The sequence below is a fragment of the Mytilus galloprovincialis genome, chromosome 5, assembly GCF_965363235.1.
Source record: "Mytilus galloprovincialis chromosome 5, xbMytGall1.hap1.1, whole genome shotgun sequence".
NCBI classification, from domain to species: Eukaryota; Metazoa; Mollusca; class Bivalvia; order Mytilida; family Mytilidae; genus Mytilus; species Mytilus galloprovincialis.
In genome coordinates, this window is record NC_134842.1 from 79,011,097 (window position 1) to 79,027,309 (window position 16,213).

Sequence of the window (16,213 nt, forward strand, 5' to 3'; positions counted from 1 at the left end):
AACCGCAAAGATACACGAATTTCAAAACATACATACATAGAAAGTGCACTGTGCAAAGGGAAATAACTGTAATACATTTAACAATCAGTTATGTCAGATAAGTATGGAACTGAAATTCAAAGATCTGTTTTTAAATAATGGGTTACCTGATATCATTGAACGATGATGTCGGAATATAAGCATTTTACGGGAAATGCACGATTGTTAAACCGAGTGTCATCAAATCAAGGAAACATAAACGCCTTGTCTTATTTTAATGCAGTGTCATGTTTAAGTAAGCAAGATGGAAAAGCTTAATATTAATGAATTTCCCTTACTTAGATTACGCACTCTTTTGATCGACCTGCATCACAATTATTGTATTTACCTATTTATCCGGCATTGTTGTGCACCTTCGGGTATGTCAAAATTCATAGAGATGAGTCAGGTATTTTTGTTATATGCAGTTGCATCTATGAGACTCCAATAATTTTCACTAAAGCGGGTATATGAGCCGTATTTGGTAGTCATTGCTATTTTTTTTATTATCTATACTATTAAGCGAGAAGACCTCACTTTGTGTGTTGCCTCTCTTCCTTCCACAATAAATTAATCACCAATGCTTCTTTGTCCCATAGGAACCACACATAGTCGCACTTGTCATCCTCGCTTATGATTATTCCTTTTGGGTTATTTTAGGAGAAAAACGAAAATAAAGGCAACCGAATATTGATTCCGTCATCGGACAAACTTTTAAGTCATAGACAAGACTTCCATTAAGGACTGATTTAAGAATTGCACATAATTTTGGGGTACTTGGGTACAAGACAATTTTTTTTCATGTTTTTTCTATTCTTTAATGATACATATACTATAAATAAAGATTATTTGCTATTTACTATCAATTTCAAATTTGCTATAGTCGGCTGTAACTGATATTTTATACATATAGAGTCTCTATAATGACAATATCGCCTCGGATTGTAGATTTGAAATTGATACATAGCAAATACACGTTATTTTATAGTACATGTATGGTCAAAGTATAGAGAAAAAACAGAAACCAACAATAACGGACATTGGAAAAAGGATGAGGACTAAAAAAAGTGTCCTGTCACCATAGTAACTCTTACTTTTGATACATTTCCTAAAACTCTCCACACATAAATGTTTTACAAAAATTCGTCCTACAATAGTTAACATACTTTCAACCACGTTCTAAATGGCTGCAATTTCGCGTGTGTGTTCTAGTAATGTTTAATTATAGATTGTATCACGCTACTGAGGAGGTGATATGGATTTTCTCAGTGGAAAAGAAAAAGTATTTATAACGTCATTAGTCTACGTCATTGGTGTCGCCGAGAGAAACAGTAATAAGCAGATTATCAATGGTCTTCCCTTGAGAGATTGAACTAGAGGCTCTAAAGAGCATCTGTCGCTCACCTTGGTCGATGTGTATATCAAACAAAGAACATGGATGGATTTATGACAAAATTGTGTTTTTGTAGATTTACTTTACTAAACATTCTTACTACTTAAAATGATCTCTATCAATAATGAACTCGGCCCAGTAGTTAAAGTGGAAAATGTTTTATAAGTTATTACAAAATTTATCAAATTTGTTTAAAAATTAACTATATAGGCCATTTTGGTCATGTTGACATATTTGTAGGTTCTTACTTTGCCGTACCAAAGGACAAGGTTCACTTATGGCACAAAATGGCCTAAAATATCAACTTTATCATAAAACAACAAAAAGGTCTCAAATTGGTTCGTAAATGGGTCTATTTCAAAAGTCTAAATGCTCAATATATCAGTTCTTTTCATAAGAGTACATAATATTCTCCAAAGTAAGCACATTAAGGACATTTTGTCAAAATATGATGATTTTGTGCATTTTTCTGACCTAAAAGCTTTAGAAACACTTTGGCCGCCACCTACGATCCAAAATGTGTTGTAACCAAAAGATTCCAATTTTGATATAGATTCATTAATATAAAAACTTAAAAAAGTAAATTATGCCAAAAACAATTAGAATTATGGGGGAAATTTATCAAAATTGACCTTTTATTACAAATTGTGTTTATTTAAGGGGTCATAGCTCGATAATTTGTAAGGGAAAGTGTCAGACAAAAATAATTTTGTCTTAATAGTATTATCACAAGTATTTCTTTATGAAATTTGGAATATTTTGGCCAAATTTTAAAAAAACATTAAACAATCAGGGCCAATTTTAACCCTTCGTGAACATTCTCCATTAATCAAATTACCAATTCACGGGCAGAACCCAACAATGGGTTGTCTGAATTGTATGAAAATATTAGGGCATATATTTATTGACCTAATGACTAATTTTATCTTGTTAGATTTGCTCTAAATACTTTCGTTTTAGAGATATTAGCAAAAAACATTTTAAATATTGTACTTTTTTTAGCCATTTCGAGCATCCTGAAATTTCTATGAACATTTTTTTATTGTAACATGTTTAAATATACTATATTTACAAACCAACTGTCTTTTTACTTATGGATAGCTTTTAAGGATCTGACACCAGTTTGCTTCATTGGTATTCTATCTCGGATGACTATTTCAAAGGAATGAAGAATTAACATGTGTTGTCATGTCATTGATCAATTCAGATAAGGTAAAGTTTCTTTAAAGTTGAATATATAATTTCTCCTCGATATTAAGTATTTTATTACACCTATACTTAATCAGTATTGGATGTTCTTTGTAACTCATATTTTCGTATTACCTTTGTATTTCTCGGTACTATTTTTCAAACTTTAAATACGTGTCAATTATATGAAAATTTTGTCAAATCATGTTTCCCATTCAATTTAAAGTTTGTAATTCTAAACAGTTCAACAATATTTAAAAGACAGCATTTCAACACGGTGATAAACAATGAATTATTCAGACATTTAATACCGTCACTCACATTTAATTTTAGTGAAATGTGATAGGCTTGTCTATATTGTATGAGATCCCATCCCCGTTGTCATCAATCATTGTCAAAGGACACAAAAAAGTGAAAATTTGGAAAATCATTTCTAAAATTATGTCCTCATTTGAGAGGATAAAATAATTAACATTCTCAAGTTATAAGACATATGTCATTTAACTGGAGCAAAAAAAAAAATACGTTGTACACTAGTGTCGACAGGTGGGATACGATATCGGTATGATTGGTGTGACACAAAAGCGACTTTATTTTACTGACATGGTATCGCATAAACTAAAAAAGGAGCGATATCGCGATGCATCGACATATAAGATCTGCTCGTGTGCATGCATCCCTCATGCAAATTCACAATTTATCACTGTTTAATAGAAAACATAACACAATCAGTAAACAACAGATGGACAACTGTATAATTATCTAAAGATCTAAGACGGCGGAAACATAATGACAGTGGGGTCAGAACCAAACAAGATTGTGTGAGGTAGACGAAATCGACCTTAAAACGATCGTATTGACTTTTGATGTAAAAAAAAAATAGTCAGATAGGACATATACTGACATATATTAGATTTACTGACTACAAACATTTGGAATTTATTGCAATTATCATGTTCAAATTTTTGTTTAGCTAAACAATAATATTACCAGGCAAAGATTGATTCATAGATGCGTCTCGTACAGATATCATCTGCATGTCTGCTGCGTTTTATGCATAACTTTATACTTTGAATATTCTTTTCCATGATAGTCTCTGTTCTTCATTTAAAACTAATGCCAATTTAAATTCAAACCATTAATCGAAAAAACAAATTACAGGTTAACAAAATCTCAGGTAATCTACAGGTATATTCGTGCATACGTCATACCATTTCTCCGCGCAAATTTAATGCGTGTCATTTCACAATCGTATTTTTTTGTATAAAACTGTATGGGATTTTTTTTCATCGTTGCACATATCATAAATGAAAATGCAGCTAATGTGTCGTTGTTTTCTACTAAAGGTTTTTTCTTGAATGCAGAAATAAAGGTAGCACATTTTTTTATAATGAAACAGCTTTCCTACCATATGAAGAATGGAAAGTCTGTTGATCTCAATTTTTCGTATCTGTATTCATGTTTACTATTTTCAACGGACGGTTATTAAAAATGCGTCTACTTTTGTTTAATAGTACTACATGTAGTATTAAGTACATCTAGACATAATCTCATGAAAACAAAGAGATGTTTCATTCGGTCAAGGGCAGTAAATAAGAAAGTAAGTAACTTTGTAACATGTGTGTTTTTCCATTTGTCTGAATCTTTTATGACAGTGCTTAGTAAACAAATATATTAGGCACACCATCTGTGATTGATTCTCTGCGAAATCATACAAAATGTGTTGTTTCATGTTTGTCATTTATATATTGTGTGATATCGATTACTAAAATATGTATATCGGTGCAGTCAAAATTTTACAGTTGTATGTCATTAAATGAATATTGAAAGCATCTCAAATTAAAGAGGTCCCATATTTATAAACACATATAATGACAAAAACAAAATAAATAGTTGATACACTAATATTAGTATAAAACCTAAACCAGAGATCAAATGAAGTGGATGTATCCAATTATAGGTAAATGAACAGCCTATGGAATTGTATATTCGACTATAGTCACTATAAACAGGTAGAGAACTCTAGATTTCCTGACGTCAGAATATATTTGCATAGTAATTTCCCAAACACAAAGCCAAAAACTGACCAATCGACTGAATGACCTACAATGCATTGTGGGCTATTACGAGTTTACTTTCAATTTAAAACACGTGAAATTAGTGGAAAACTGTGAAAACTAATATAGTGTTTGGAATTCTCAAAATAAAGTGTTTTGTTCTGCGAATATGTTTATTGAAATATATATAACATAATCTTCAATTTGCATGCTCAGATTAAAAATGTATTGTTTACAGGCTTCACAATTCGACTTTCTTTTTCGCCTTGTAAAATAAGTTGAACAGGTTTGTTCCATAGTTATGAGTTGTACCTGTGCACTACGCTCCAGAACGTAAATGCTATGAGCTTTTTAAACATGTATGATGTCATTTAAAAACATTTCTGCCCCGAAAACAAGAAAACTGGCACAGAAACACGTCTATCCATACTGGATGTGTACTTTTGTTTTATCAGGACCTGAATTATAAGTAAAGGCATCATAATATTCAATATATTAAAATAAGTGTTGTAAAAGTGGGTAGGAATTTTGCTTGATATTTGAGAGATGAAGACACAATCTTTCAATCAGTTTACAGCCGATTGCAGGTTAGGTAAACTGTCATCCTTTAAGAGTAGACAAGTTCGATGACAGTCAATTTACATGTCTGAAGGTCTAGACTAATTAGAAGGGAGGGTAGTATACTTTACATAATAACAACATCAACAACTTTACGGTGCAGCTAACATGCAAGCTAACCAAGTATTCTACCTTTCATTACACACTCAATGAAATCGACTGTAATTGAGGTCTAGAGCTGTCATGTAACTGCTAGTAGTCCTTTGTTAATTTATATATTATTGTCATTTTGTTTAGTTTCTTTTGTTACCTATTTTGACACAGACTTTTCTTTAACTGAGTTTTACTTTGCATATTCTGTGTGTTTGTTTTTACATTTTGTACATTGGATAGATGTATAGGCATGTAGGGGGAGGATTGAGATCTCAAAAACATGTTCAACCTCGGTGCATTTTTGCGCCTCTCCCAAGTTATTGAATACCTATTGGTGGTCTTCGGCTATTGTCTGTTCTATGGTTGGGTTGTTCTCTCTTTGACTCATCCCCTATTTTCATTCTCAAGTTTGTACGGTAAATAGCTTAAACATATTTTGTATAGTTTTATCCATTGATAAAGTCCGTCGGTTGCGTATTTTATCCCAAAATATACTTCAGAGGTATTTTTATAGTTCGGCTGCTGTGCTATTGACATATGTGCAATATCTCAAATTATCTAAACCCTGTGGATCATATTAGATGCCATATTACCTTAAAAGTTTTCTGAAAACGTGCTTTGAATATAGAAAAAAGATAAGTTATGAGTGCCAAATGAGATCTCTTTTTATCAAAGACGTAATCTACTAAACTAGGTTTGTTTTATGGGTAATTGTGTTTATAACTGTTAATATGTCGCAGGTGGACGCATACATAAAATCTCCGTGTCATCACCAAACAAATGTATATATCGGGTAATTCAAACACGTATTTCTTCGCATAGAAACAACTCTACGTTAATCTGAGCATGGAACGAATACTTTATATCACAAACTATTAATGTGGATAAAAAAAATAAAAAAAATTAAGCAAAATTGTTAATCCTGCATTGCACAAACAAATGTATTGTATTTCAGTAAATAAAACGTGTTCTTGTTTGAACAATCATGTAGTTGTCCTACATGCATTGTTACTCATTTAGTGGATTGGTCAAAAACCCAGGTAAAACTAAATTGCGTCACGCGAAAATAAACAGTTACATGTGCGAGAACATAAATATGCTGATTTATGCATTGCCATAAAAGTTAGTGTTCCCGACCTGATAAAAGGAATAAAATATTATATTAAACAATCTAAACGCTTATTACTAACATGATAACAATTCACAGAAACAATATGACATACATGAACCAACAACAACTACTGATCTAAAGGCACATAAAAGATGTGGCGGGGTAAAACAAATTCAAACTTGTAGTTTAAAACTTTAAAAATAAAAATAATAATGCATGGCTATAATGAAGGCAGTTAAAAGAAAGTTAATGAGCAGCAGACAAATGAAATGCTTGCTCAAATGTAACTTGATACAAATACACGGATGTTTTATGTGTAGATCTTGAGAAATACAACTTATTCAGAAGAGCGGCAGAAACTAGTCTGTCAGTATGCCCCTCCTACAGAACGATTAAATGACCGTATTTTTTTTTATCTGATCATGTTTTAAATCAATAAATAGTTTAATTACCTTATTTAAAAATCTACATGAAGTACGTTATAGAATTTCATAAAATAAAAACAGAATGTGAAGTTGTGTTGACTTCAGTGTGTACAAATAAAATAATAAAAAAACATGACCAAAATGATCGCTCTGCTGCATTTACGGAAATGCGATCTTTGTTACGGATGTCTGTTCATAAATTTGTGAATTACAAATTTAGACAACCAATGTTTAAATTCTATACAATGATTAAGTAGAAAATTAAAGTTCACGAACAAAAACCGAATAGCTCAACCAGGTGCAAATTGTGTAAGCGTCACAAGTTATGTGAAATTTTAGTAAGTGTTTATCGTACAGATGTGTATTGCTCTGTTCTACCTGAGTACAGCTTATACTATTAAAGTGCATATTGGCAATTCAAATGTATAAATCAAATAAAACTCGATATTGCACACAAAACAAAATAATCAACAAAAATACTCAAAGTTAAATTAAAAAAAGGAGGGTGTCCATAAAATTCGGCAATAGACATACGTTCGACTAGTTTATCAAATAAAGGAATACAACTGCCATATTCCTGACTTTGTACTTGCAGTTTCCGAAGAAAAAAAGTGTCAGGACTAAAGGCATTATTTCTGACAATACTACGCTTACCGCTCATCGATTTATTAGTTGCATATAAGTTACTTTCATGTTGAATTGATAAGACTATGCTATTATTTAAAACGTATTATGTAGATGATTGTTTAATTTTCTCACATTATTCCATTCAATCCGTTTTTGTTCAATTTAATGTGCCTAAAAAGTTAAACGTTTCAAAACATAAGAACGAATGAAAACTCTGCAATATTAGAAACTTTTAAAGCATAATTAACGGCATTCAAGGAATTGCGTGTCAAATAAATAAACAATGATGAGTGTTCAACTGAACATTATAATAATATAATATTAAAAATTAACATTCTTTAGATGTTCAAATGTATAATAAGTCGGATTGTTGTTTTGATGTATAATTGGTTTGGGGCCTCATACTTTTTTTTATTTCAGTCAAATGTGCAAACAACTCAAAACTAGTCTCATTTTATGACACATGTGTTATAAATAAAGAGATCTTAATCATTCGGGATTTGGTATTTGCTGTATAAACTTTACGCAAAATTATGCTTAAAACAAGAATGTGTCCATAGTACACGGATACCCCACTCGCGCTATCATTTTCTATGTTCAGTGGACCGTAAAATTGGGGTCAAAATTATAATTTGGAATTATAATTAGAAAGATCATATCATAGGGAACATGTGTACTAAGTTTCAAGTTGATGTAACTTTAACTACATCAAAAACAACCTTGACCAAAAACTTTAACCTGAACTTCGCACTATCATTTTCTATGTTCAGTGGACCATGAAATTGGGATTCAAACTATAATTTGGCATTAAAATTAGAAAGATCATATCATGGGGAACATGTGTACTAAGTGTCAAGTTGATTGGACTTCAACTTCTTCAAAAACTACCTTGACCAAAAACGGACGCACAGACGGACGAACGAACGGAGGCACAGACCAGAAAACATAATGCCCCTCTACTATCGTAGGTGGGGCATAAAAAGAAAACTTATTCATTACAATTATTGTCACGATCAATCCGTTGCATTTAAAGTAATATGATCTTCTTAGTATAGTTTTTTTAACAAAAACGCTCTGTTTAAGTTGTTTGTTGATATGATTGTGATTTTTTTATAAAAGACATCAACAGTGTACCGATCTGCAAATTTGATAAATTGACTAAGTGGAAAATTCAAAATCACAATCAATAACTGAGGGAATCGCATGAACCTCCACATGCGCAAACCCAAGTACATAAAACATGTAAGCATTCTAGGTTATGTGTAAAATAAGTTTCATATGAATAAACAATAATAAATGTTAAACCCAACCGATAAATGTTAAAGAAATGAGTGGATTGCAAAATAGGTGTAATCATTAGAACAGAAGTCTTAGAGTACAGATTTGAAAACATGACTGGGTTCAAGTTTCATCGATCTATTACATGTAATGAATATGCATGTATGCTCATGTTTGTGAACCACAAAATTTATGAGATAGTTGTGGTTATGCAATGGGTATATAAGATGACTATAAGAAGTATTACCAAGAAAAATGATATAGCCCATACAAAACCATACACTATTTTATTAACGTCTCGCCTTTTACAAAGCCATAAATAACACATTGATTAAAACACATTACACATATGTAAAGGCCATTCATATAAAACTTTGAAAGACGATATCTCTCGATACATCTTTTATAATGCAGATTTATAAAATGTTCACTCACCTCTCCAAGTGTCTATCTTCATATTGAGTTTAATAGCAGAATTTCAATTAGATTACGTTACTAGCAGTCTGAAGTAGGGGTTTGGGCATTTAAAATGTTTATTATAAAAGCGTTGAACCATATGATTTATAAATTAATACTGTGAGTATGCCCGTCTTTGTATTCAGATAGAATTTTGTGTTTAAAAACTTTTAAAAGGTTATGCAGTTGTTATGAGCATTCAACATGAATAAGTATAATAAAATCAAACTGAAAAATATATTAAATAACCTATTGTTATAACTGTTTTATGCATCCCGTTGGTATAAACGATATACAATATGTGGTATTATTATCATGATTGCTTTGTGAAAAAGTTATAGACGGTTGACTATTGACAAATGAATAGTATTTGCATCTTATGGTTATTCTATTATGATTAATATTTTTTAATAAAACTTGTAAATCACATTGTCCTTAAGACTGTTAAACTTACAGATCATTTAAGATTAAAAAAAAAAGACAAATGTGTATGCGTCTGGTGCGTTTTTATGGGTTTACCCAATCAAGATAGAATATTTGAAAATAATAGAGTTCTTAAGGTAATACAGATAAGTTGGTTCTCAGGTTAACATTTTGCACTTGATATCCGTCTAAAATAATTCTTTAATCCTTGACCTTCTCGTTCCCTTCATACTTTGCCAATTGTTTCGTTTGTAAAAAGAAGTTTACAAAGAATGTCAAGCTATTCTATCACAGATAAGGTTGCAGAACCAATAAAGGAGAAGATTTTTCATTTTCCCAGAATTTTAACACTATTGTTTGTTGATTTTTGTGTTGGTGTTGTTATCAAATGTCAATGTAAGCACTCCTGTCTTTGTCAAGACTGTCATTTTTCATTGACGAGGGAGTCTGGGAACCCATAACGAGGGTGTTCCGAATTTACATCACCATGGTTGACAGGCTAGATGTGATCACTGTTGATTACCTGCTTAGAGCAAAGAAGCGGATAATTTAACGTGTAACTGCTTAACCATAATAATCTGGCCGTCATGATATAGTAGTAAGAGGTCCTGGGTGTTGATTCCTAATTATTGTCACAATAACCAATAAAGTCTGAGTGGATTGTTATCCAATTTTGTCAATATAATAATTGTCGTAAAAATGGAAGGTTTGTCTAACAAAAATTAATTATCTTAGTTGTTCATAGTATCATATTGTAAATCAAAGCAGAAACGATTATCAACCATACCCAAACATTATCTTTAAGTGACTCTGCTGAGTTTGTCAATACCTTGATGTTTTATGTTTTTGTTGAACCCGTTGAAGTTATATCGTGAACAGTGTTATTAAAAGATAAGAAAAAAAATCAGGCAAACAGACATATTAGTGTATTTTCACTCTGCATACACTGTTCAGTATTTGATGTTAACCTGTACACATCAACACCGCACTGAATAGTCTGAAAAAGTTCTAAAAAAGTGTAATATATTTTGATGCAACCCAACAGTATATGACTCATCAAACAGTATACAATGATATTCGGCCTTTGTAACCAAGGAAACAGAAATTACTTGTCCTATAGTTTTTATTGCCCTTTGATTTCTGTTGTATAGTAGTCTTCATGAATAGTTAAAAAAAATACTGTTTTCGTCTGATAACATTGAAAAATGCATATTTACTAGTACTGTCTCGAAATTATTATAATCTTATTTACAAATAACATAATATAATATTTCTATGAACATCCAAGCTAAACTTTATTTAAAACAAGAGTGCACGCACTGACATGTATCGCCTTCTTTATTAACCATTGGTACTATGTTGATAGTCCTAAATATAAAGCTTTACTACAACTATCACATAAACTTAACATGATCCAAAGTGAGGTGGAGGACAAATAAACCATTGTTACTTGGATGGAGAGTTGTCTTAATGGCACTCATACCACATCTTCCATTATCTATAGACCAGAAATACATGTACACTTTACAGTTACAAGAAACCAAAGTGACACAGAAATTAACAACTATAGGTCACCGTACGGCCTTCAAAAAAGAGCAAAGCCCATACCGCATAATTAGCTATAAAAGACTTTGATATGACAATTTCAAACAATTCAAACGAGAAAACTAACTGCCTATTAGATCTATGAGTTTGAATGTCCCTCTTGTATATTTCGCCCCTCTTTAACAATAACTCAATACACTAAATGAAGTTGACCTATTGCTAATAGTTCCTAAGAAACTGACAAAACCAAGAACACTAAACACTGACCAATGAACCATGAAAAAATGACCTCAAGGTCAGATGAACCATGCCAGGCAGACATGTCCTGATTACAATCCTTCCATACAAGAAATATAGTTAACTTATTGTTTATAGATGCAGAAGAACTGACAAAAACCTAAAACATTTACACTGAGCAATGAACCGTGAGAATGAGGTCAAGGTCAAATAAATCTACGAGACTGATTGTGACCTAAAGTTGTTTATTTCTGTGTCATTTTTGGTCTTTTGTGGATAGTTGTCTCATTGGCAATCATAACACATCTTACTTTTTTTTTACATTATAAAATATTTCCATACCCCAAATCTAGTTTTTTTTTCTAGTATTTGAAAGAAAAAAAATTACTATGACAACTGAACCACGAAAAAATAAGGTCGAGGTCAGATGAGACCTGCCAGGTGGACATGTTCACCTTACAATCATTCCATACACCAAATATAGTAGACCTATGGCATACAGTATTATAACAACAGACTAAAACACAAAAATCTTAACTATTACCAATGAACCATGGAAATGAAGTCTAGGTCAGTTGACACCTGCCAGTTGCACATGTACACCTTAAAATCCTTCTATACACCAAATATACTAAACCTGTTGCTTATAGTATCTGAGATATGGGCTTGACCATCAAAACATTACCTTGTTCACTGGTCAATGAAATGAGGTCAAGGTCAAATGAAAGCTGTCTGACGGGCATGATGACCTTACAAGATAAGCATATATACTAGCAAACGAGAAGACCTCATTTTGTGTGTGGCTTCTCTTCTTTCCACAATAAATTAATAAACACGCCTCTGTGTCCTATAGGTACAGTGCATAGTCGCATTTGTCATCCATTCATATGATTATACAGATTGATTTATTTTGGGGAAAAAACGAGAAAAAAGGCATCCGGATATTGTCCCGTCATTGGATGAAATTTTAAGTAAGATGAGACTTCCAGTTTGCGTTTTTCTGTATACTTTGAACATACATATACAAAGAATAAAGTGTATTTTCAGAATTCTATCTGCTATCATTTTCAAGTTTATTATCCACGGCGGTCACAGAGTTTATTAAATAGAGAGTCTGTATACTATATCAATGACCACCTGACCATGGATCGATTAGTAAACTTAGAATTGAAAGGAAAAACACTATATTTATATAGTAATGAATGTTCATAGTATACAGAAAAGCGCTAAAAATATTCATGTGAACTTTTGATACCTTTTCTGAAATTCTCCAGTCATTAAATCTTTTACAAAATTCATTGATTACCAAAAAAAAGAACATGTGGTATGATTGTCATGTTGAGACAACTCTCCACAAGAGACCAATATGACACAGAAATTAACAACTCTAGGTCACCGCACGACCTTTAGCAACGAGCAAAGCCTATACGGCATACTCAGCTTTAAAAGGCCCTGAACTGACAATGTTGAACAATTCAAACCAGAAAACTAGCGGCCTTTTTTATCTACAAAAAATGAACGAAAAACAAATATGTAACACATAAACAAACGACAATCACTGAATTACAGGCTCCTTACTTAAATGTTCATAACATACTAAATGTATGTTCATATTGAAATTGATAGAAAACCAAAAATTGGGAATTTTGGAAATAAAGGAGGAGGGATAAAAAAAACATTTTCCTGTCCCCAATAACCTATGACTTATGATACTTTTGCTGGAATTCTCCAGTCATTCAATATTTTACAAAATTCTTCCAACAATACTTTAAATACTTTAAACTACGTTCTGAATGCCCGAGATTTCGCTGGTGTGTTCTAGTAACATAGAAAATATTATCCTATTACTCATTATAAGTGAGAAATTAACATTACAAAAAAATCAGCAGTCGCTGAATCGTGAAAATGAGGACAAGGACAATGGACAAGAGGCATCTATATACAGAGTATGATGCATCTATGTCTTCTACATTGTACCTTCTGAGAATAAAGCTTTTAAAAAGTTAGTTTATGCTGCCGCCGCCGCCGGCTCACTTTCCCTATGTCGTGCTTTTTGCGATAAAAGCTGCAAGTTCAACAAAAAAATGTATCCGGAATCGGCCTCTGACAGACTGATCACACCACACATTTAGGACAAAAAAGCCATTAGGAGAAAATAACAATCTTCAATATATATAATATGTCATATACTTGTTTTGATATATATTTAATTTGGAACCATAAACTCTTATTTCAATCAAACATGCAAACAAATCCCAAGCTTGTCTCATTTTAGACACATTTTTATAACATAGATGTTAATTATTCTAGGGACACGGTCTTTGCTGTATGAGGTTAACTAAACAATATTTTTAAAAGGGGAAAAAAGGGTAAAAACTGTTACTACGTTCATATTTTTGTATGTAAAGTAAAAAAGGTAACTAATGTGTCTGGATCGATGTCGTTATCATATCAAAAATGAATTTGGTGATGACGTTTTTCAAATATCAGTTAAAAAGGATAGTTCTAGAATTTGAAAAAAAAATCGTGATTTGGAGATCCTGTAGAAGAATGCGACATAATTCTTTTAGACAATCGTTTTGTAAAGGTGAATAGGTATACCCTCTCTTTCAGAGCAGGGGTATACATAAATATCTTTGTTGGGTATTTTCAAGATTAACTTTTAAACATATGAGTATAAGTTGTACTCACCTAATTAAAACAGTTTTCTGACAATTTAGTCCGATTAAAGCCTTTCACAAAGTTTACATAACATCCGGAATGTAAAGTTGTCCTCACTTCAGTGGGTACAAGTTATTGGAAATATTTTAATCAAACTTATTTGAAATATATATCAACAAATTAACTCCGGAGCATTTAAAGTAATACAATCTTTCTTCGTATAGATATTTGAACGAAACGCTTTGTTAAGGTTGTCTGTTGATACGATTTTGAATTTTAAATTGGGGCAATAATAGTGTACTGATGTTCAAATTTTATAAATTGACTAAGAGAAAAATTCAAGGTCAAACAATATCTGAGGGAATCGCATGAACTCCAACAAGTGCAAACCAAAGTGCATGGACTATGTAAGCGTTTGTTGTTATGTGTATTATTAGTTTTCTAGTCTACAGATGCTTACTGTAAAACGGGAAATTTTCGCGCAGTCTTTATTTCTTAAATCAAGTGATAAAATCAATCAGAAATCTTTTGCCTTCGGTTCATTAATGTAAAAGTAGATTAAAAGTTTGTCATGTTTCAATGCTTGTAAAAACACATACTCAATAATAGAAAAGTAGATCTAATAATTTTGTGCTAATTAAGAATGAATTAAAATAAAAGGTGTCTGGATTAATGTTAATTAATTGATCTTTTGATCTGACTAATCTGTGTAGTAGATTCAACGAGGTGATACTTTTATTACTGGTGTCATTGACATAATTGTATTTACAAGTCACAATTTGTAAAAGTAAATGTAATAACAAGAATTTTCCTTGATATTTTCGCGGTCATTTTATTTTCGCGTTTCAATTCTTACCGCGAAAATAGCGAAAATAAAACGACCGCGAAAATTTCCCTGTTTACAGTAGTCAACATAAATGACATAAATAAATAACCATAATTACACAAATAACAACACACATACATTGTTCACAGCGTTCAAAGGGATATAAATCCAATTCATTTAACGAAAAACTGAAATAGAATTAACAGGTCCTACTTTATCTGAATACAATAAGCACAATCAAAGCGTATATTTAAAATAAATAAATCAAATTACACTCGCTAATAATCCCAAAAATAAAAATAATTGAATTGAAACCAAAATGTGTCCCAAGTGTACGGATGCCCCATCCGCACTATCATTTTCTTTGTTTAGTGTACCATGGAAATGGGGTGAAATCTCTAATTTGGCATTAATGTTGTTTCTTATTTATTATTTATAACTGTTAATGTAAATTTCCTTTGGTTTTTTGAGTCTTTGTTTTCTCCTTGGTTTTGATTGGTATTGTCTTGGCATTAAAATTAGAAGGATCAAATCATAGGGATCATGTTTACTAAGTTTCAAGTTGATTGGACTTCAAAAAAGACCTCGACAAAAAAACTTTAACCTGAAGTGGGAGAGACGGACGAACGGACGAACGAACGGATGAACGAGCGAACGAACGGATGCACAGACCAGAAAACATAAATCCCATAAATGGGGCATATAATTAGGAAATTTAAAAAGAGGACAAAACCAAACACTCAACTATATCACCTAAGAAGGGAATGGAAAACTGTCATATTTTATACTTGGTAAAGGCATTTTTCGAAGAATATTCAGCTCAATTAAAAAATGGTTCAAAACATACCATATGATATATATCAAAATATGAAGGTAACATTAGTAATATTAAAGTATATACTTGTTGAGTTATATCAGTGATAAGTTAATTGTGTTGTTGTCATGACTTTAATAATCGATGATACACTGATTCTTAGCTGATTTAACGAATAGCACTGCATTGTTGATTTAAGAAAAAAAATATTTCTCCCTCCGTAGTTTACATCTCAACATAGAACACCATAGCATTTTCAAGTCTCATCAGCTTGAATTTAACATTCAGCTCAATAAATTCAATATATTAATAGCACAACCATGAATTCCCATCTACGCGTGTATTGCTGATAATTTGTTTAAATGATTTAATTGATGTGTCTTTGACCTGGTGAGTATATCATTTCTTGGATATGATTAAAGCAGGGGACCTAGTTTCTTATA